Source organism: Panthera onca, chromosome B2 (assembly GCF_046562875.1).
Source record: "Panthera onca isolate mPanOnc1 chromosome B2, mPanOnc1 haplotype 2, whole genome shotgun sequence".
Lineage (NCBI taxonomy): Eukaryota > Metazoa > Chordata > Mammalia > Carnivora > Felidae > Panthera > Panthera onca.
The window spans coordinates 38,533,690-38,555,109 of record NC_138343.1 but is presented as its reverse complement, the minus strand read 5'-3'; the positions used below and the strand labels follow the sequence as shown (position 1 = coordinate 38,555,109).

Sequence of the window (21,420 nt, the reverse complement as noted above, 5' to 3'; positions counted from 1 at the left end):
TGCTGGAGTAACGGTTCTTGGTCTCTCAGTGGAGCCTGAGTGACGAATACAAGGATGGGATCAGGGGCCCCAAACATGGGTTCTCGTTATCTCCCCTCCCTTTCCTTCTCTGAGCCTCCAGCTTCCCATCTGCAGAATGGGAATAATACTAACCATCCTGCGTACCTCACTACGTGGTAGCGAAATGGAAGGAGATGTCAAGACGTGAACAAAGAGCATCTTCATAAAGCGCCAAGTGCTTCTAGTGGCGGAGATCGGACTACAATGGATTAATCAAATTCGAACTTGGAGAGTTTTTGTGTAACAGAATCCTAGAAGGAGGTAGTTCAAGGCTGGTATGGGAGCCCCCTGGACTTCAAGGACTGAGGCTTCTTCTGTAGGTCAATGGCATAATCCTTAACATGTGGCTCATGTCTCCTGTGCTCGGGGCCTCCCCGCCTGCCCAGCCCACAGGTCGAGCAGGCACCGCCTCCGAGAGATGTCCCAGGAGGACTGAGCCCCAATTGCCTACAGTGGTAACCTGCTTAGTGGAACCCCCTGTGTGGACTTTCTTCCCCATTTCCTCACTCACCACAGTGTCCTGGGCCCACCTCCCAGATAAACTACTCGTGTTCAAATCCTTATCTCCGGGTCTGCCTCTGGGAAACCAAAACTTAAACAAGCACCGCCTCCTGGATGGGTCAGCCCCTGTAAAGAGGGTAAAGAGCCCCCCAGAAGTCCCACCCAGTGACTCTGCTGAAGGCTGAGAAAGGTAGTCCTTTGTGAGGCACGTCGCCTCCCCAAACAAAATCAGGCCTCTGCCGGGAAGCTGGGAGAGGGGACAGGATGGTGGGGAGGCTACAGCCACTGCAGAGCTTTGGTGGTGAAAAGCTTTGGTGTCATTAACACCTCTTGGCACCTGTCCACTCAATCCCAGAACCCAGTAGCCAACATGTAGCTGAGGCCAGCCTGGGAAAGAAGATGATCCCGGCTGCTTTTCTGCCTCTTTGTGAGTGCTCTTTTTTCATCTCTGGAGACAGTGAGACAGAGAGAAACAAAGAGGGATGTCTTAGTTCTTGCCAATTAGGCCTATGGTCTGGCATGTGTGTGTGCGATGGGAGTGGGGCACCCTGTGGGTGACAGGAGGGCTCGGGACATGAAGTCAAATTAATGCCCATCATCCTCAAAGTCGCCAAGGTGGTGGGGGCGGGGGGCGAGTGGGCAGAGGCACATGAACCACAGACTGCGGTGCGCCAGCCCAGGGTGAAGGCAGGGCCACGGAGACTTTGCAACGTGGACGAACGAGCTCATTTACTATTCACAAGGGAGAGCTACTTCTAGCTGGGGTGGGCTCCCAAGATGGGCTCCGACTCATTCTCTGGCTGCGGGGCTGATGCTGTGGGTGGAAGTGCTGATCCAGATGTGGGAACTAACTTGCACTGCCTCGTAAAGGAGATAAGTGTTGGGAAATTGAACATCACAGGGAACTATTAAACACTTAACCTTGTAACATGGTAATTAGTTAGCAATGGTACCGAGTTAAGAGGCCTTTCAGTGTAGTAATTAGCCGCCTAAAAGGTTAAAATATAAACGAATGGCTTCGTGAACTTTATCCACTTGAGCTTTTTCATGAGCTAACTGAAGTGAATTCACTTGCTTGGGTCAGGAGGGTGTGTTCCGGGAGGGGGGCGGGGAGCTTCCGGGAACAGGTGGAGTGGAGTGTTGGGTGTATCCTAGAAAATAAGTGGAATTCGAGGCAAGAAGGTAAGGCAAGCTATTTTAGGTGGAACTAGTAAAGACAGATGCAGAGGCAAGACCTGGTCAAGGACCTACAAGGGCTCCTGGTATATTAGTCAGCTGCTGCCACAGTAATGCTGCATGACAAAGAACCTCCAAATCTAGGCTGCTTACAGCCATTAACATTTCATTTTCTTACTCCTGTGTCTGCAGGTTTGTTGGAGTTTGGCTGGTCTTGGCCAGCCTGGGCTGGGCTGGGCTGGGCTGGGCTGGGCTGTGGTTTAGATCCTCCCTACATACCTCATTCTGGAGCCCAGCTAGGGGTGGGAGCGGTTCAAGGTATGTTCTTCATTCTTCTCGCAATGAGAGCAGAAATGCAGGAGGGGAAGCCCAACAGAAGAGCCACACGCCAAGCCGCTGGTGACACCACACGTACTAAATCCCATTGGCCGAAGCGAGTTACCTGGCCAAGCCCAAAGTCAAGGGGCAAGGCTTGTACTTCACCCACCATCAGGCCATGGCTAGGCTGGGACGAAACAGGACCGACAACTCAATCCAGCATGCATGGCCTGCCTCATGGAAGAGCCGTCTCTGGGCAGGTTCTCAAACCTAAGCGTGCATCTGAGTCACCCGGCACATTTGTAGGCACCCAGATGCACAACCCGACTGGGTTTCTGACTCAGCTGGTCTGGAGCGGAGTCTGACAATCTGCTGTTGTAATACATTCTCCCAGGGTTGCCAATACTGTCGGCCTGGGGACCATACTTCAAGAAGATCCAGTCTAGGAAAATAATAGGAGGTTTGTTTAGAGAGGATCAGAGAGGTCAGCCTGTGGGTAGCCTTGAATGCCACACAAAATAGCTCTATGTACTGAACCCTTACTACCTTCCAGTTACTGTCCTAAAAACATTCTGTGTGTTCTTTTCGTTGGTACATTAACCCTGTGAGGTGTGGCATTGCCATCTGACAGATGAGGACTCTGAAACCTGGTGGGTGATGTGACTGACAAGTCCCCACAGCTTGGGGCGGGGTGGGGGGGGTGGAGATAGAACTTATAACCAGTGCTCTATCCTGTCCTGAATGTCAGCCTTTCACCTGTTGACAGTGGGGAGCCAGATCAAGTTCTAAGGGAAGGAATGACCTGCGGTCGAGGAAAGTCTGGATTTGGAACTGGATGGTCTAGGCACAAACCACACTTTGATGGTCGATAGCTAGATTTTCATTTATTCAATCAACAAAAATTTATTGAGTTTTGGGGTAGACTCTGTCAAGACCCTAGGGCTAGAACAAGATAGGCAAAGTCCTTACATTCTTATGAGAGAGGGGGACAAAACATTTTATATGTGCACTAGGAAGACAAATAATTAGTATGAGGGGACACAGACTGAAGGGCTACTGTTGTATATGGGTGGCCAGGGATGGCCCCTGTAAGGAGTGACATTGGAAGAGAGACCTCAATGGGAGGAGAAAAACAGTCCAGCAAGGGAAATAGCATGGGCAAAGGCCCTGGGGTGGGAACAACTGGCCTTGTTGGAGGAGCAGCAAGGATTCTAGTGCATCTGGAGGAAGAGTGACAGTAAATGAGATTAGAGGACTGGACAGGGCTGGGTCCTGGAGGGGCTCACAGACTGTGGTTAGGCCTTGGATTTTATGCTGAAAGAGATGGGAGCCACTGGGGTATTGAACGTGGGAGAGTGATGTGATTAAGAAAGAAGATTCTGGCTGCTAGGTGAAGAATAGACCTCAGGTGGTTAGGGGTGGAAGCAGGGAGACCAGTTACAAGATGGTTGCCGAGGTCTTCGCTATGTCTTGAGACCTTCTTGCTCCTTAAGGTTCACATCCAGAAAATGGGAGAAGCATCCCTTCTGTCTTTTGCCCTCAGGCTCTGTATGAGAGCAGAAGGAGATCAGGGTGTGGGCAAGGGAGTGAGTAGGAAAGACTCGGGCAGGGAAATCAGGTAGTGATTTTTCTGGCGGAATCCGTGGGCCTGCCTCTGCCTGGCTGGGGGACCAGCACAAGCCTGGAGTGGAGAGGGGTCCCGTCTCCCCCTGCAGAGCAGACGTCTCACGCATCACTGTCCCAGCTCTGCACACAGCGTCCCATCCCCCACCCTCTCTACCCCCAACCCTCTCACTCTGATAGGGAGTAATTATTTATGTTCTTGTTTAATTAGCTCATTAGGCATGTGCTGCAGTATTTCTGATAATAAATCTCCTCCTCTAGTGGCTCTTAAGTGCATTTTCACTGGTGCCTGGCCGCAGCGATGGACGCTGCAGTTGCAGATGTGAGGGTAGCTGCTGGTTGGGGCTGGGTGACCCGCGTTCTGTCCCCTGGAGTGTGTGTGGACAGGTGGGGAGGCTGCCGAGGCCCTAGGCATGGAGACAGGATCTTGGAAGCTAAGGCGGTGGCAGCAGCCGGCACTGAACGCCAGAGAGATATTTTTACCACCCGTCAAAATGCCACCGTGTGTGAGCCAGTGCCAAGGGCTGCCTCCCAAGGCTGCTTTGCTCTCCTCCCCCAGCCTTTGATTGTCGCTCAAAGGAAGGTCTGAGTGAAACAGAGAGACTTTGAAAATTCCCGGGTTGGGTAGGCTGGTGCCCAGCAGTTCTTTCCCTCTGGCAGGGGCTGGAAGGAAGCTTCTGTCCTACAGCAAAAGTGAGTGGGTGGGAGTTGCCTTCCTAAGGCACAAGTGCCAGGATTTAGACCCAAACCCCACTCTCCCCCATTCTGTCTAGAGTCCCCTCCTTCACAGAAGATCAGAGGGCCTGAAATTCTACCGTTAGAGATGCATTTCTTTGTACTCAGCACAGGCAAAAGCCTGGGTGATGCTGACATGGCTTCCTCCGGGACTGGTCAACAGAGGATACGTGCATGATGGAGGGCACAGTGGAGGTCCCAGCAGCAGGAGGAGGCACGGGGTCAGGGTGGGGTCGTAAGGCAACCTTAGAGCCCAGTTCCGCTGCGTGGACATATTGCCCAGGGCTCAAAAATGCCCAGAGAGACGAAGGGGAAGCCAAGGTCTTGCGATGGGTCCAGCTATTTATCTGTCACAACTCTCTTGGACTCTGTTCTTCTATCTTTAAATGAGCTTTGTTCTTGTTACCCTCACAGATTGAAAAAGGTTCGGAGTTAGAAAGGCATAGTTCAAGGTCATCCATGCCTGGCCTCTCCTTTCTTCGTGAATGCTCATGATGCCCACCCCTTCTCCCACCCATCACCCCCACCTCCCACCACACCCTTAGGATGTTACCTGGCCCCATAGGGGAAGAACTTCCACATAAGAGAAACTACCCCCTCCTTTATTTCCCCAGGAGCCCAACTACTGTTGGGAGCTCTAGCTAAAAATGTTCCTATGACAGACCCCCCAAATTCATCTGCCTCTGCCTCCTGCCCTTACCTTCTGCCTTCACCCACATCAGGAATAATATGAATTCTTGTTTCAAAATATGTCCATGTGATGTTTGCAGATAATTCTCAGGGCTTGCCTGCCTAATGCCATTTTTTTTTTCAGATTCAACATCCTTTTTTTCCTGCCTTCTTCCGTTCTTGCATTTCACTTTTAGACATTGAAGAGGTGTTTAGTTTATGCTTCTAATGTCAGGTCTGGGCCACTCACAGGACCCCCCTGCCCTCCTGCAATTCACATTTCCGAGGGAGGCAGACATTAAAGCACTTGGTACTTGAGGAGTAACTGATTCAGTTATTACAGTTGGGATAAGTGCTGTGCAAGCACACGTGAGAGAGTGTCCTGGGAAGGTCAGGAAAGTCTTCCTGGAGGAGGTGATTCAGAAGGTCAAATAGGAGCATGGTCAATGAAGAGACACAGGAGGCGATTTAGGTCAAGGGCCGCCATGCTTGTCCCTGGAGCAGGAAGGGACCTGGGGTGTATTCTGTGCTGCGTCTCCTGCTCCCCTGCCTCGGAAGTGTGCCAGGTTGTGCCCTCCCTCTGCGTGTGTGGGGTCCAGTGGGCAGTGTGCTGGATGTGGCCTGGCCAGAGCAATGTGGACTAAGGCAGCCCCTCCTGGGTTGGGGGTACCCCTCATCTGAAGGCAGCCTCGGCCCTTTCTGCTCCTATGGTCCAAGTCCCACCCAGACTGGAGGCCCCTAACATACCTGCCCGTCTCACGTTGTTGTGAGACCACCACAGCCCCTCCTCCGTACGAGGCTCTTTCCAAGACAGAATGACCCAGGGCTGTGTGGCAGCTTTGTGGGCACAACCAAGCATCCTGGGGTCCCAGGGCCTCTAGCTCAAACCTTCCTGATTCCTGATCTTCCATAAAATATATATTTTTTTACTTTACTTGTCTCATTTTATGCGCTTTTGTGTGGCAACTCATTTTATATCGTTGGTTGGAAGTAAGTGGATTATAAATCACAAAACCAATGGATGGAAATTAGGTCAAAAGTGCCAAGTAAATGCAAGTGGTTTTTTTTTCCTCCAGTAATGATGATGACAATAAGAGCCAACCTTTCTTTTTTAAAAATTTTTGAGAGAGAGAGAGAGAGAGAGAGAGAGCGCATGAGTGTGGGAGGGGCAGAGAGAGGGACACACAGAATCCGAAGCAGGCTCCAGGCTCCGAGCTGTCAGCACAGAGCTCAATGTGGGGCTTGAACTTATGGACTTTGAGATCATGATCTGAGCTGAAGTCAGATGCTTAACCGACTGAGCCACCCAGGTGCCCCAAGAGCCAACCTTTCTGAGAAAGTACTATGTGCTAGTTATGATTCTAGTGGCTACCATGTATAAGCTTATTTAATGTTTCCAATACATCGATGACCAAGGTACTGTTATTATCTTATTTATTTTGTTTTTTTTCTTTTACAGATGAGAAAACTCAGGTGCCGAGAGGTTAAGTAGCTTTCCTGAGGTGTTCTGCCTGGGATTTGAACCCAGGCAGGCTGGCTCCAGGGTCTGGACCTCAATGCCTTAAAAATCTGCAGCTAGCTTGTGAGCGCTTGCTGTATGCTCCCCACTGTGCCAGGCATGTACGTCATGACCCGAGAGGCAGCCCTTACTAATATGCTCACTTCACAGGGTAGGAATCTCCGGGATCAGAGAGGGTAGGCAAGCTGTGTGAGGTCTCCCATCTTGGAAGTGGCAGAGCCAGAATCCAAACCCAGGCCTGCCATCCTCCAGAGAGTTCCTGACCACTCTTCTTCCTCCCCAGACATGACTTAGGGTGGAGAGGGGTGACATGGATGTCTTGGAGTTATAGGTAGTATGTTCAAAATTAGGGCATCTTGCTGGCTCAGTGGGTAGAGCATGTGACTCTTGGTCTCAGGGCCATGAGTTCAAGCCCCACACTGGGGCTTTAAAGCTTGCTTTCTTCTTTCTTTCTTTCTTTCTTTCTTTCTTTCTTTCTTTCTTTCCTTCTTCTTTCTTTCTTCTTTCTTTCTTTCTTTCTTTCTTTCTTTCTTCCTCTTTCTTTCTTTCTTTCTTTCTTTCTTTCTTTCTTTCTTTTCAGCTTACCATAAATAAATAAATAAATAAATAAATAAATAAATAAACAGACCAGTGACCGCATTTCCTTTCTAGATCGCCCCCTTCCCAGCCACCTACTCTATTAACAAACCCAGAACCATCAGCCCGCTCTCCTTCAGAACCACCATGAGGCGAAAGGGAAGTGTGAGCCAGGCCAACACATCCCAGCCACCCAAACATGGGAAAGCAAGTGGGTGCCTTAGGGAGGGGTCTCAGCTGGGCAGGTGGCAGAACTTCCAGGCAGTGCCAGTGACGTCTCACAAATAAAACCATAGCTTCTGTGAAAGCAGAAGGAGGTCCGCGCTGCAGAAAGGGCCTGGAGGATTCCATGTGAGGCCTGCGAGCTGAGGCGTGTGTGCCTTCCGCCTCTTCTCCACACTGCAGAAAGGGATGGCCAGGCCCTGGAGCATTTTAATTTATGGCTTGCCATTTGAACCGTGGCCGATCGGCCTCCCCATGGCTGCCTCCTCCCAGGACTGAAATGAAACGCGGGTCACGGGTTCAACCCTAGTGATGGGGTGTACTCAGGAGAGAGGGAGGAGATTTATGGCTTGGTCTCTACCCTTAATGAGCCATCATCCCCCAGAGCCACGGTGGCCACTGCCTTCCCAGCCGGGTGAAGCCCGGAACCAGTGCCAAGGGGCAGGCAGGGGTGCGGGGCTGGAGGATGGTGCCATGAATCTCTGACAGCCACGGGGCTCCCTGGCTCACGGACATCCGGTGGAGGGAGCAGCCAGTGGATCACAGTTGGGCTGTTGACCTTGAGTCTTAAGCAAAGTGAAGAATAAAAGGTCATATTTATTCCGTCAGAGCCACAGGAGCCATAAAATATCTGAATGTGAATCAAGACAGTGATAAATCATTCATCGTTCTTGGGAGCTTGGCTGATCTGTCTTCTGGCCTTGTCACCCACTGGGCAAGCTGGGGAGCAGTGTGTTCAGAAACGGGGGACTCCAGGGGATCCCAAACAGTGCTCTCTCTGGAACGCAGAAGTGCCAAGAATCACTGAGACTCATGGGTTCCTAGAATGTAAGATGTCCCTCACTGCAAATAAGACCTTCTTAAGAGGTCTTCCTGACCACCTCCCCACAGAGGTTTTCGAGTGTGAGCGGGGGAGTGACACAGAGGGGGAGACACAGAATCCGAAGCATGCTCCAGGTGCTACACTGTCAGCACGGAGTCTGACGCAGGGCTTGAACTCACGAACCGTGAGATCATGACCTGAGCCGATGCTGGACGCTTAACTGAATGAGCCTCCCAGGCGTCTCTTACTTTCTTTTAACCCAATAGGCTTTTCCTTTTTGCCATAGCATGGTCCGCTTTATAACATATTCATTTGCCAATTATGTTTGTTATTTATTTTCTGCCCTCACCCTGCCCAGAATGTCAACTCCGCGAGGCAGGGACTTGTATCCCCAGTGCTGTATCCCCACTGCCTCCAGCAGCGCTGGCATATAACAGGTGCTCCGCAGACATTTCTTGGATGAATGGACCAGCCTGAAAAGACTGATCTAACCGTAACCCTTCTCTGTGCCCAGGAAGACCAGAGTCCCATCTGGGACACAGGACTTGCCCCGGGTCATACAGCCGTTAGGGGTTGCAGGACTGGAAAAAGAATCCAGGCATCCAACTCCTGGGCCAGAGATGGGGTTCCACGTGGTCTGAACTGCACTCACACCCATCAGAGGACGTGCTTGCCCGCCACATTCTGCTAACTACCTATAAGATCGGGAGCTGGCAGTCCAGGGTGGGCAGGCTGGGGGTTCCTTGCTTCCTGTCTTGATTTTTTAAAAAAGTAGGAAGGGGGGGGCGGGGGGGGCTCAGTCAGTTGAACATCTGATTCCCGCTCAGGTCATGATCTCGCGGTTTGAGCCCTGCATGGGGCTCTGTGCTGGCAGTGCAGAGCCTGCTTGGGATTCTCTGTCTTTCTCTCTCTCTGCCCCTCCCCCACTTGTGCATGCATGTGCTCTCTGTCTCTCTCTCTCTCTCAGATAAATAAATAAACTTAAAACAAGGTGATGAATATACTGATAACTGACTTCCTAACCCAGAGGGGGTCCGATAATATGGGTTCCATGGGTGTGGGAAGTCAGGGAACTCTTACAAGGTGGCTGGGCATACAGCAAGAGGTGTTTAGGGAACACCTTCGCCTGGTGGCCACCACTGTGCCGGCTTCTTCGCCTGGATCGCTCGTTGCATTCTGACTCCGCGCCGTGAAGGAGTATAATAATAATAGCCAACGTGCACTGAACTATGCGCCAAGTCCTGTTCTCAGTGCTTTTAGGTATTCATTCATTTAATCTGCCCGACAGCCCTATGAAGTGGAGAGCTTTCTATTATCGTCCCTACGTTACAAATGAGAAACCGGAGGCAAATATGCCAGGATATAAATGCTTCCATTCTGGGTGCTTGGGAGGCATCAGTGAACAAAACAACACAAGATCCTTGTCCTCCTGGGGGAAGCGGGCAACCAACACAAGTCCACAAGTTCATTCTATAGGTAGGGGGAGGCAACGCGTGCTGTGCAGGTAGAGCAGAGCAGGGTAAGGGGCTGGCGGCAGTGGCCAAGTTGCAGTCCTAGGGCAGCAGGAGCAGGCCTCCCTGGCAGAGGCTTGAAGGAGGTGAGCCAAGCGGAGGTCTGCAGGAAGTGAGTTCCAGGCAGAAGGAACAGCCAGGGCCAGACCCCCAGGCCAGAGAACCTCCGAGGAGCAGTGAGGGGCCTGGGTGGCTGCAGTGGGGGAGTGAGGGGCAGAGTCCAGGAGATGGGACAGGAAGGGAGTGGGGTCAGATGACGGGAGCCTTACAGGCCCCCTCAAGGACACTGTCTCAAATGCTCTGACTCATTCAAATGGTCGCCTCACTTCCAAGCTCACAGGTGGGACGCTTGCGTGGTTCAGTTAGTTAAGACTCTGACTTCAGCTCAGGTCACGATCTCACAGCTCATGAGTTCGAGCCCCGCATCAGGCTCTGTGCTGACAGCTCAGAGCCTGGAGCCTGCTTCGCATTCTGTGTCTCCCTCTCTCTCTGCCCCTCTCCTTCTCTCTCTCTTTCTCAAAAATAAATAAATAAATAAATGCTCACATGTGCTCACAGGCTCATGCCAGCACCCTCCTCTCCTCTCTGCTCACACACTGAGGGTGCTTCCACACTGGCCAGTAGACACACACTCACACACACACTGGCCAACAGACACACACTTACACGGCTACCCCTCCCCCCAGAGCTCCCCAGAGCTTCATTTTCCATCCTACCTGTGTCTGTGGAAGAAGGACGGGAGGGGTCCTCATCAGCCTTGCCCCATCAGCAGCCCAGCCTGGCCTCTCCACAGCTGGACCAGGTGAGGGAGGAAGGCAAGCCAGTTCCTGGACGTACACCCCAACAAACAGTGCTGGAGAGACTCCCAGAAAATTACAGATGGAAGTCTATGATGTACTCACACCCAACTGACTCACGTGATTACTCCCATATGAGATTACAGACCCACATGGCCATCCTGCAGGGACACCAAAGTGCATTTAGTGGCTCTGTTCTGTGCTCATTGTCGGCACAGGAGCTGCTGTCCCAGGCCCGGGGAGGGGTGGGGACAGAGAAGGTAATAATACTGCTGCTTTTAGGGGCACCTGGGTGGCTCAGTTGGTTGGGTATCCGTCTCTTGATTTTGGCTCAGGTCATGATCTCACGATGGGTGGGATTGAGCCCTGCCTCAGGCTCTGCACTGATTGTGCAGAGCCTGCTTGGAATTCTCTCTCTCTCTCTCTCTCTGCCCCTCCTCCACTCGCTCGTGCTCTCTCTCTCTCTCTCTTCCTCAAAATAAATAAACTTAAAAAAAAATACTGCTGCTTTTAGGTAATCCCAGTTAGAACCAGGACAGGGCACCTCTAGACCAGGCCGGCCTCACCTGAGAGCTTCTGGCTAATGAATAAATTCCACAGTAAGGTTCATCTTCTCAGCACCGAGACCTTGGCCCCCAAGATGACCTACCGGTGCCCCCAGACAGTTCACCTTCTGCCACTACAAGAGCTCCTGCCTGGAGATGGGTTAGGTGGTGTTAGTGTTCTCTATGAAAAAGATGTTGCTGCAGCCAAAGATCAGTAGACAGACAGACAGACAGGGAGAGATGATAGACATGACAAAGTAGGTAAGTGTTCACTATATTTATACATGATGTAGTGAGTACATATTGCATGCCAGTGTTTTGCATGTACTATTTCTAATCCTTATGTGGCTCTGCAAATTAGATTTGCAAACTGCCTTTATGAGCAAGAAGCCTGAAGTTCTGGGAAGTGAAGTAACAGGGGTAAAGATTAGGCGGCCGGTACGTTGGGAGTCAGAAGTCGAGCTCACGGTCCGGGTCACTCCCGGGCCAAATCCTCTGTGCGCTCATGGTTGGGAACGCGGTGTCTGAGCTCCCCGCCCCTCTTTGCTGGCCGTACCCCACCCGCCCTCCTCCTGCTCCACATGGCTCCGGTCACCCTCTTCTGGTGATATTCTTGTAGAGTTCTAGAATGTCAGAATTGGACATTGAAGCACAGAGAAGAAAAGTGCCTTGCCCAAGGCCCCACAGCAAGTCCATGGCAAAGCCAGGGTTAGAGCCTTGTCCATGCAGTCTGGGCCTGAGGCTATTTGATGGCGGGGGACAGCTCTGTTCCCCCACCCCGCCTCCCACTCGGCTGCGCAGAGTAGCCTCCGCACTGCGTCAAGATCTGACTCCAGAGGTCATTCTCTCCCTACCCCTGTTTAATTCCTTCCCGGCCAGCCTGCTTGTGAGAGGCAGAGGTGTCCGGGGGAGGATCAGCAGAAACACAGCCGGGAGAAGTGCTGAGCGGGCTCCCTCCGTCCACCGGCTGGAAAGGACATCTCTCTGCAGGATGAGGCCGCAGGAGAATGATGCCTGGCCAGCCAGGTGTCTGGCACGCCACTTGGTCGTGGGGTCCGGCTTCCAGGCACGCAGCTCAGAGCAGCCCTTAAGGAAGCACCAGACAGTCTCCAGATCACTGATTCGTGCACCGGTGCTGAGTGTCCCTGTTATAAAAAACACCACCTCACATCCGTGACCACCTTACCGCTTAACATGCTGTGTCCGAGGAGACACATCTTCCTAGGTTTTCCCAACAGTCCAGTTGCAGTAGTATCTTTCCCATGTGACAGACAAGAAAGCGGAGATTCTCAGGAGCGAGACCTCCTTGTTCCCGATGGCTCAGCTAGCCGACGGCGAAGCCAGAAATGGAACCTGATCTTCAGACGGCAAATCTGAGCATTTTTATTACACACACGTATTCCAAGCACTGTACACGGTACTGAGCAAATATTGTATTTAATTTTCACAAAGATACCGTACGATCGCTATTATTAACCCATTTTGCAAGCAAGAAAACCGAGTGCAGTTTGGAGATGTGCTGTGAAGAGGCGTACGTACATTGCATGGCCAGTGAGCTTTCTTTCTTCCACATAGCACAGATTCGACCTCGGGATTGATACAGTTCCCTTCCTCGGGGAGCTTCTCATCTGACACAGAGAGGGGATTATTACTGGGGGGAAAGGCAGGACCCCAAAACTCACCCATGAAATAACTGAGGGTTTCACATCATCTTGATTTCTTCTATCAAGGGTCAGCGTTGACTTCAGCACCATCATCGAAACAAAACCTCCCTCCTACCCTCCTGGCAGAATTTGCTTTGTGATGGCATTTTGCGGGGGGAAGGGGGGGGCACTGATTTTATTGCGCCAAAATATGCGTAACGTGAAATTGACTATTTTAGCCATTTTCAGTGTGCAGTTCGGTGGCACGAAATGCATCCACACTTGTGCTACCACCGCCCATCCCCCAACTTTCCGTATTCCGGACCGTAACTCCGCATCCATCAAACACCAGCTCCCCTTTCCCTTCCCCCCAGCCACCCTTCTACTTCTTGTCTCCCCCCACTCTCAGAACTTCGTGTAAGTGGAATTGTGCCATTTTGGTCCTTTTGTATCTGGCTTATTGCCCTGAGCGGAATGTCCTCAAGGTTCACTTACGGTGTAGCGTGTGGCAGAATTTCAGAAAAATATGGAATGCGTCATGAATTTTCACGTCATCCTTGTGCAAGGGCTTCACTAATCTGTGTATCATTCCAACTTTAGTATACATGCAGCTGAAGCAAGTACTGTGATAACATTTTTTAAATGTTTATTTTTGAGAGAGAGAGAGAGACAGAGCGTGAGCAAGGGAAGGGCAGAGACAGAGAGGGAGACACAGAATCTGAAGCAGGCTCCAGGTTCTGAGCTGTCAGCACAGAGCCCAAGGCAGGGCTTGAACCCACAGACCAGGAGATCATGACCTGAGCTGAAGTCGGACGCTTAACCAACTGAGCCACCCAGGTGCCCCGCTGTGATAACATTTTTAAGAAGGCTGGTGCCACTGGTGACTTTGCCGCTGGGTGGTGCCACCGTGAAATTATGGATCTGACAATGCGGGGAACTGTCTGATCAGGGACATCACTGGGTGGCACTGACCTGGGTCTGCCAGTTAGCTTTTCCGGTGCATTTTGGACGCAGCTGGTGGGGAATCTTCGGTTTGAACACTCCTGTGTTTACAGCGAGGTGTAATTGGTCTGACACCTTCTGCATTTTTTCTGTAAGTGATGAATTGTTAGTGAGCAAGCTTTCTCAGCTCCTCAAGGAGATGAAAGGCAACTATCATCGTCATCTTCACGGGGGTAACCAGCCGCCCTGGGAGGGGGCGGCCATGCTTATCTCCACTGCATTTCATTTTTCATACCCACACAGGAGGTTGTCCTGCTATCCTCATTTCACACATGAGCGAAGAGGTTCGGAAGGAGAAAGTGATCCGGAGTCCCATGGTTGGGGGCAGAACCGGCCCTCAAAGAGAGATTTCTGTCTGATTCCGAAACCCACGCTTTTTCCTCTGAGACATGCCAACCCAGTCCTTGGGGGCTGGGAGTGAAGGACAAGTAAATACAGGGAGAAGTTCCCCATCCACAGAGACCTGGATCAAGAGAGATGGAGAGAAATTAAAGACCCAGAGAGAGAGGCCCGACACGGGCGGGAGAGCTTGCTGGGTCAGCTGCGGTGGTAGAAACAAGTCTGCAATCGTAGAAACACTGCTTCCAGGGAACAGAATGGAACAACATGACTTAATAGCAGCCTGGGGGAAATCACAGAACGTTTCCATTGACCGTGCGGAGCCACGGATGGGATGCAGCTTCCAGAAACTCTGATGCAATCTTGGGTGGGAATGGGAAGAGGCTCAAGAGAAGTAGGATGTCCCATTGGGGGAAGGTGGGGTCTGACTCTGTTCTCTGTGCTCAGACCGCCCCAGAGAGAAGGGCCAAACCCACCCTGGCATGCTACTGGAAGGGAGCAGCCGGGTTGTACGTGGAACCCGGGGCCCTGAGGAAATTGGAAGGAATGGGAATGTTAATTCTGCAGAGGCAAAAAGCTCAACGTGGGATGGGAGAGCAAAGCCCAGTTTGAGGAGCACTGATGTGTCCACACAAAATAAATAAATAACACCTTGTTCTGAGTGTTCCCAGGCGGGTGGCTTGGGGCCCATAAGAAGAAGGCCCAACGTGGGCCAGGACTCTCCTCCACTCAGGGTTGTGAGAAGCTGGAGGGGCTGCCTGGCCTGCCCCTGCGGAGTGGCGAGCACAGTGCTGATAGCCAGAACAGTCTGTTGCAGAGGGACCCATGCCCCTCTCCAGCAGCGCTCCTGAGGTCTGTGTGTGGAGATGGCAGGGGAGGCTGGAAAGACCAGCAGACGTGGGTGAGTCACCAAGCTGGGCCAGCGGCCACACGGAGACAGACCATCAGGTCTCAGATGGCTGCCTCTGAGCTGGGCTGCATGCTGCCTAGCTGGCCGGAACTTGATTTCTCCGTCCCCATTGAGACCAGATGACTCCTCAGGTACCAACTAGCATACGCTGAGTGCTAGCTATGGACCCGGAACTGGTCAGAGCACAGGTGCTGACTCTTTAGTCCTCATAGCAACCCTGTTGAACTGTAAACCTCCCTCTTTACGGAGAGGTTGAGCAGCTTGCCCAAGGTCACACAGTCGGTAAGTGATGGTGCTTGGCTTTGAACCCTGATGACCCAGTATCAGCACTTTAACCCCTCCAAGAGGAAGAGCACCATGGAGCGGGGCCAGCCTCCCCCAGTGACACTATAGTCTCAGCCAAACCCGGGGCCTGGTGATTTCCCATACCCTGACAGGCAGCCAGATCTGCCACACTTCCCGAGTCAGAGAGCAAAGGAAGGGTCTCCCCCGGGTCAGACCCTCACCTGTCACCAGGTAAGCCCTTCCTCTGGGGAGGGGAGCGAAGAGGCAGCCTGCTGGAGCTTGGCTCACTTTGGCCTGATTTCCAGCCATCTCTGCAATCACTCAGCCAGGGTTTAACTAACACTGGTCACCACCTGTCTTCTGGAAAACACTCTTGGAGTCACGTGGTGGGTGGGGGCACATGTCCTGCAGTGAGTGTTGCAGGCACGATGCCTCCCTACTGACCCAGCCAGGACCCAGGCACACCCCAGGTCTTCAGCTTTCTAGCTTGTGTGAGGTTTGTTAAGCACAAATCCCCGAGGCCTGCATTTCCACCGTCAGAGATACGTTTCTTTTGGTTCAGCATCACCAACTCCTTTATATAACAATCCCTCAAGAGGAGCTTACTCTGTGCCAGACACCGACCTAGGTTCTTTGTGAATCATGACTCGTTAAACCTTATAGCAACCCTATAAAGCAGAGCTTATAAATGCCCCATTTTACAGAAATGGGGTATTTTTAGGAAACTAAGGCACAGGCAGGTTAAGAAATTGCCCACGGTAGGTTATTACAGCTGGGAAACGGCCGAGCCAGCATTTGAACCCAGCAGGCTGGCTCCAGGGTCTGCTCATCACCACTGCCCTCGGCTGCCTCTGAAGCTTCTCTTTCTTTCTAATGGTAGGTATTCCTGGGAGGGGTGACATCTATCGTCGGGATTGGATTTATCAGGGATTTTTCTTAAGAGACTTATGCAACAGAACTGTAACTAACAGGCAGAAAGTGGAAAAACAGAAACAACGATGTAGAAACAGAGGACCAGAGGGGGGGGGGGGCCTCAAACTTCAGTTTGGCAAGGCAAAGAGAGCACTCTGGGAGCACACGAGCTTGAGCCCGGCCCAGGGAAACCCCAGAAGGATCCCAGTAAACCCTGAGGTCAGAGGAGTCAAGAAAAGCTGGAAAAACCAGAAAGAAGGGATGAAGCTTTCCAAAGTCACCGAGAGAGCTTGTGGGGAGAAAGAGAAACACAGGCATTCTATTGAAACCTTTAGGAGTGTCCTCTGAACCGGACAGCGTTCCCTGGGCTGGCCCCATCCGTTTGGGGTGCAGGGCTCACGCAGGAAAGCACCTGTCTCCTGCTGGAGCACATAACAAAGCTGTCCAGCATGCTCTGGAAGAGCAGCATCCTACTGCCCTGTCCGGTGTGGCAGCCTCTAGCCACATGTGACTAGCGTGACTGGGGACCTGAATTTTTTGTCTGATTCCATTTTAACTAATTTGAAGTTACATTTAAATAGCCACATGTAGCTACTCTTTGGTGGTGCAAATATAGAACATGCATTTCCTTCACCTGCCCAACAAATGTTTTTAAGGGCTGACTTTGTGCCAAGTGTTGTTCTAAAGGCTGGGGAAATATCAGTGAACAAAAGAGGCAGAAAAAAAAAAAACAAAAAACCCTGGTCTCCAGAAGGAGAGCTGGGATTCTACTGGAAAGAAAGAAAAGATAATTAAGAGGAAGCGTAGGAAGGGGTGCCTGGGTGACTCAGCTGGTTAGGTATATGACTCTTGATTTCAGCTCAGGTCATGATTTCATGGTTTGTGAGTTCGAGCCCCACATTGGGCTCTGCACTGACAGTGTGGAGCCTGCTTGGGATTCTCTGTCTCTCTCTCTCTCTCTCTCTCTCTGCCCCTCCCCCACTGATGCGTGCTTTCTCTGTCTCTCAAAATAAATGAACATTAAAAAATAGTAAGCATAGTAAGTAAGCCAATGACAACATCTTTCTCTCAGGCAATAAAAGTGGACTGGGGTAAAAATGGAGCAGAGTAAGGGGCATGGGGGACCCAAGATAGAGGCGAGGGAGAGCCTGTGGTGTTAAATGGGTGATCAGAGAAGGTAACATTGGAGCAGAATTGAAGGAGGTGAGGTAGTGGGCATATGGACACCTGGTGGAAGAGCACTGAGGTAAGGTCAATGGCCAGTGCAAAGGCCCTGAGGCAGGAGCACCTTTGGCAGGTTTGAGGAATAGCAGGGAGGCCAGGCCCTGGTGCAGAGTGATCAGGGTGAGTAGGAAGAGAGGAAATAAGAGAGGAGACGTGCAGATCACATGGGACCTGTGGGCCATGCCAGGACTTTGACACATGAGACAGGCCTCACTGAGGGCATTGAGCAGAGGAAGGACTTGATCTGACTGGCTTGTAACAAGATCCTCTGGCTGCTGTCTCAGAAGACGCAGGGGGAGGAGAGCCAGAGAGTTCACCCAGAGGCCAAATAAACAAGTCTTTGATCCCCAACCCTGCCTGCTCTCCCAAGGGTGGTGGGAATGGGTAGCGGGGGGGCCTTTGCCTCAGAATCTCAGTAATCTTGAATGTGGCTTCTTTACTTGTGGAGGCCCTCAGGGCACCCGGAGGGGGTGGGGGGCCTGTGTTCTCAGCAGTGGCAAAGGCAGAAAGGCAGAGACAGAGCCTGGTCCCTGGCCCCTGGCCCTTGTCAGAAGTTGGTAAGAGGCTTCTGATTCTTGGAGCCCTCACCCAGTCACGCCAGCTCCATGATAATCCCATTCTAAAGAGCGGCCTTGTGCCTTCCCCTGCTATCACTCAGGGCCAGGCATTTAGGGAAGACCGGCGTCTGGCATGAGACACCAGAAGAAGGGTGGCCACCACTTGCATCGGTACTTCCAGTAAATTCTCTGTAACTATTCTCTGATCTAGACCAGAAACAACAAATCTGAGACACAGATCCTTCCTGCCCCATGCCACTCTGTCCCACGGAATTTGAACACAGCCTCAGAATCCTTCTCGACCCTGGCACTCAGCCAACACTCAGGATTGGAACACAGCACTGAACGTATTTGCGAGCCTTCCAGAACCTCGCTCCTGGCTACTACTTTGATGACCCTATTTCCTGTCACTCTTCCCTCCCACCACTCTATTACAGCCATGCCAGCTTCCTCACTGTTCCTGCCTCAGGGCCTTTGTACTGGCAGCTCCCTCTGTGAGGAAACTGCCCACAGATACCCACATGGCTCCCTCACAGTCTTCAGACCTTACAGGAGCATAAGGAAGCAGCCAGACAACCCTCATCCCTCCCTGAAATCCCACCTCCACCTGTAATTAGCTGTGCAACCTCGGGGCAATTCAGTTACCTTCTCTAAAATGGGAGCATAATTGTGAAAGGAACTTCTCAGGGCTATCATGAGCATTACTATCATGAAGTAATGTGAGAGCGCTGAGTTCAAGCCTTGGTTAGGTGCACATGTTCCCTCTGTGAGACCTGGGGCAAGTCACTTCTCTGCACTTCAATTTATTTATCTGTACATGGAGGATAATAGTACACCTCCCTCCCAGAGTTGCCATTAGAATTAAATCAGTTAATATATGTAGCATACTCAGAACAGTGTTTGACATACGGCAAGTGTTCAATAAATATAAGCTGTCGTGGTAGCAATACACGATTTTTTTTTTATTATTGCTGTCAGTTAGCCTGACTCTTAAGACTCACTTCCTGCCAAAGTCGGATTCTGCACAGTTCAGTTCAAGGTAATTCAGTATAGGGAGGCTCATGCTCCACGGTCTGACGACCCGGGCTTACAGCACTGGCTCAGCCATTTTCCGGCAGTGTGCACTTGAGCAGGTGACCCGTATGCCTGAGCCTCAGTCTCTTCGTCTGTAACATGGGGATAATTATTCCCACTGAGAGCGCCCGTGCACGGAAGCAAAGAGACCGTGCCTGTCAAGTGCCCAGCACGTGGTAGGTACTCCGTAAGTTGTATGCAGGATAGAAGCAGCCCGGTCTCCTTTCCACCTTGCGGTTTGTGCAGGATGCAAACAGGCCCCTTTGGGGGCTTGCGGAAAGAAGGAGAGGCTGGGGAGCGGGGATGCTTGCCTCGGTTTAATGAGGCTCTTTCATGTGCCCCGAGATCTCGCAGCCGGCCAGAGAGGTTGGCAGGCTGGCGCTTCTCTGAAGAGCCGGGTAATGAGGGTGCAGAGCCGGGGAAGTGGAGTAAGGCAGCTTGACGTGGCTTCTCCAAATTAGTGCTGGGGCTCAGCGGGCAGCCGTGGTGCATCACGGACAAGGGGACATGCACCTGCAAAAAAGTGGTGCTGGGGGAGCTGAGGGGCTGGGGGCTGGAGATAAAAAGAGGTGCATTTGCTGACAACTCCAAGAAAGCAGAGATTGTGTTTCTTGCGTCGATACCAGCACCAGTGTCTTCCTCTTCCACACATACACACTCAGCCCTCTGGGCCGTCACCCATGTACGCGGGTAGCAAGCCCCCCAGGCCCTCCCTGTCCCATCTGCAGAGCCTGCACTAGTCAGGAGAGCCTAAGGTTGCCGCAAATGGCTGCAAACACAGAAAGCCTCAAACGCAATCAAAGTTGATGTCTCACTCTCCTGAGAGTCCAGGGCGGTAAACCGGGTTAGTCAGGAGGCCTTCTTCACCTGGAGATGCGGGCAGCGGCTTCCACCACCCCTCGGGCCTTGCTGTCACCTGCCTGGTCGGGTCACCACACCTCGAGTCTGGCCGCAGAAAGGAAAGAGAGCGCGGGGCAGGCAGTCCCTCTCGTTTAAAGCCTGGTTCGGGGTGGGGAACACATCCTGTTTGCCAGAATGTACCACTTGGAATCCCCTAACTGCAAGGGAGACGGGGGAATGTGGTCCAGAGCGAGCCCAGGGAGGAGGGAGTAGGTCTGGTAGTCAGCTCACAGGCTTTGCGCTGAGACCCAGGCAGAGACTCAGCGTGTCTCCCATTTGTTCCCGGATGCCCCCAGTGCCTTTAACGGGAGCAGTTAGGAAAGAGCAGGCCTGGTCTGCAAGTAACTCTGGGAGAGGTCATACGGGAGTCACCTCAGAAGTGTCAGGGACATGCAAGAGTGTCTGAAGGGGGTGAGGCCTGGGCCGCAGAGGGGCAGAGCAGTGACTAACATTGCCTGGGACCAGAACCCTTACGTACTATATATATGTGAACACCTACACACACACACACACACACACACACACACACACACACACACACTCAGCTCTCAGATGGCACTGAGACACACAGACGTGTTCTACACACTTTGTTTCACACATGCACACACGTGCCCACACTGACACACCCATACACATCCCTAAAGGTTGCCAGGAGGCCACGCGGTGAGCCTCAAGGCTATAGAAAAATGCCTCTCTGGAAAGACCTCCGCAGGACCAGCCGGTGTCTGAGAGTCACCATTAGCCAGCCGTCATATTTAAATAAGATTCGCTCGCATTTGTCTAGACCTTAACATTTAACATAGCGCTCTTTCATTCACTCAACTGTAGGGTAAATATTTACTCAGCAGTGACTCTGGGCCAGACACCATGATTGACAGTGGGGATAGAAGTGAGTAAGACATAAGACGTGGCTCCTGGCCTCCAGGGAGCCAGAGAAGAGCTCTAAGGGAGGAATGCAGGGAGGGTGCTGGGAGAGGAGGGCAGGGGCAGCTCTCGGTGGGGGAGGGGGGGCAGACATGACGTCTGGGTCAGGCCTCAAGGGCCGTGGTCACCAGGTGGAGAAAGATAGGTGATTTCCAGGAAGAGGGGCCGCTAGATGCAAAGGGGTCAAGGCGGCTTATGTGGGGAGTGGGGAGTCACTCAGAGAAAGTGGCACAGTGCTTCCCGAAGCTGGAGTTTCCACGAGGTTAGGCCAAGATGTGCTGCCTCCGGCAGGAAGCCATGATGGTCTTTTCCCAAAGTGAAAGGGGAAAATGATAACAGGCAGAACATTCTCGTCATGGAAAGGTTACCTCCTGTGCCACATAGGATTCAGTCAGGATTTATTGAGAAGAATAAAGCTCGCTTTAGATCTAAGAGGGAATTCAGTACAGGGGTTGGGCTACACAGGGGTTGGGCTACACAGGGGTTGGAATTGCTGGGGAGGGGTGTCAACAACAGGGCACAGTGAGGCACCCAGGGATTGGCTACAGCTACTACCACCCATCCACCCCCACCCA

The 21,420-nt window shown here is 52.0% G+C and overlaps 1 protein-coding gene and 1 pseudogene across 1 annotated transcript in view; one reads left to right on the top strand and one right to left on the bottom strand.

Annotated features, from left to right (window-relative positions):
* The window catches only part of LRFN2 (leucine rich repeat and fibronectin type III domain containing 2), a 183,442-nt gene that overhangs the window by 152,074 nt on the left and 9,948 nt on the right, over window positions 1-21,420 (top strand). The gene's annotated exons all lie outside the window — the stretch shown is intronic.
* On the bottom strand, window positions 13,239-13,338 carry LOC132668107 (U6 spliceosomal RNA; annotated as a pseudogene).